This window comes from Falco rusticolus, chromosome 4, assembly GCF_015220075.1.
Source record: "Falco rusticolus isolate bFalRus1 chromosome 4, bFalRus1.pri, whole genome shotgun sequence".
Classification (NCBI taxonomy): Eukaryota; Metazoa; Chordata; class Aves; order Falconiformes; family Falconidae; genus Falco; species Falco rusticolus.
In genome coordinates this window covers 50736707-50738250 of record NC_051190.1, presented here as the reverse complement: position 1 = coordinate 50738250, position 1544 = coordinate 50736707, and positions in this window count along the sequence as shown.

The following is a 1544-nucleotide window of genomic DNA, read 5'->3' as shown; positions in this document are numbered from 1 at the left end:
TCAGCCCGGCTCGGTTCGGCTCGGCTCGGCCCGGCCCGCAAGGGGTTCGGCCCGGATCCGTTCGGCTCGGCTCGGCCCGGCCCGGCCCAGCTGGGTTCGGTTCCGCCCGGCAGGGGCTAGGCTTAGCAGGGCTGGGCTGGGTTGGGCTCGGCGGGGCGGGGCTCGGCTCGGCTCGGCCCGACCCGGCCCGGCTCGGCTCGGCTCGGCGGGCGGCGGCAGGCGCTGCGTGTTGACAGCCGGGCCCGCGGGGCGGGGCGAGCGCGGCCGCAGCCAATGGCCGGGGGGGGAGCCCGAGGGGGCCCCCCGCCACGCCCGGCCCGGGGGCGCCCATAGGCCCCGTCCCCCGGCGCGCCCCGCAAGCACGGACCCTCCGGACCCCCCCCGCGCCCCAGGGCCGGGCACACCGGCACCCCCAGCAGCCCCACCCACCTGCGACCCCAGCGCTCACCGGCCCACCTACCTGCCCTGCCCTGCCCTCCTTGCCTTGTCTGCCCTGACTGCCTGCCCTGCCCCCGTCTGCCCTGCCCTGCCTGCCCTGCACCCCCACCTGCCCTGCCCTGCCTGCACCCCTTACCACACCCCTGCCTGCACCCTCAGGGCCGCAGACCAGAAGCCCCTGCCCACATCCCCCTGCCTGCTGCTGCCTGCCCACCCCTCCTGCAGGTGGGATGGGATGGGATGGATGTACTGGGACACCAGGACACTGGGATGCCAGGGTGCCAGGATGGCAAGATGCCTGCACACCAGGACATTGGGATACTGGGATGCCAGGACACCAGGATGCTGGGATGCCAGGATGGCAGGACCCTGGGATACTGGGATGCCAGGATGCTGCGACACTAGCAGGGCCGGTGCCAGCTGCTGGGAGCAAGCAAGCGGGCTGCCCCCCCACGCTGCTGGGACCCTGTCCACACAGCTGTGTGGTGCCATCCCTGTGCCACACTGCCCACACTGGGCCCCTCCCGCTGCGGGACCCCCCTCCCTTGGCCTGGGGTCCTGTGCCCCTTCTAGAGGCAGGTGCCGGGGTCCCCCAAGATGCTGGTGACCAGCCAGTCTCAACGCATCCCAGCCCTGCCGCCCCAGTGGGGTCACATGGGGTCATGTAGGCTCAGGGCACGGCCGTACTCCGGGGTCTGGGTGACTATGTGTGGTCTGGCCACGGTGGGGCCCATGGGGGCAGGTGCATGTCCCCCCATCCCTCCCCTTGCCCTCACAGAATCAGCCACCACCAGCACCCCCTGCCGCCCCAGGTCCCAGTATGGCCCGGTGCCTGGCCCACTCCCAGTGCTGGTTCCAGTCCCAGTGCTGATCCCACTGCTGGGCCCAGGTCTGATCCCATTCCCAGTGCTGGGTCCCAGTCCCAGTCTAGCTCTAGTTCCAGTCCTGGTGCTGGTCCCAGTCTCATTCTGGGTCCCAGTCACAGTCCTGGCTGCACTCCCAGTTTCAGTTTCAGTCCCAGTCCCACTCCTAATGCAGTCCTGGTGCTGGTCCCAATACCAGTTCTGGGTCCTTGTTACAGGCTCATTCCTGGTCCCAGCCTAGTT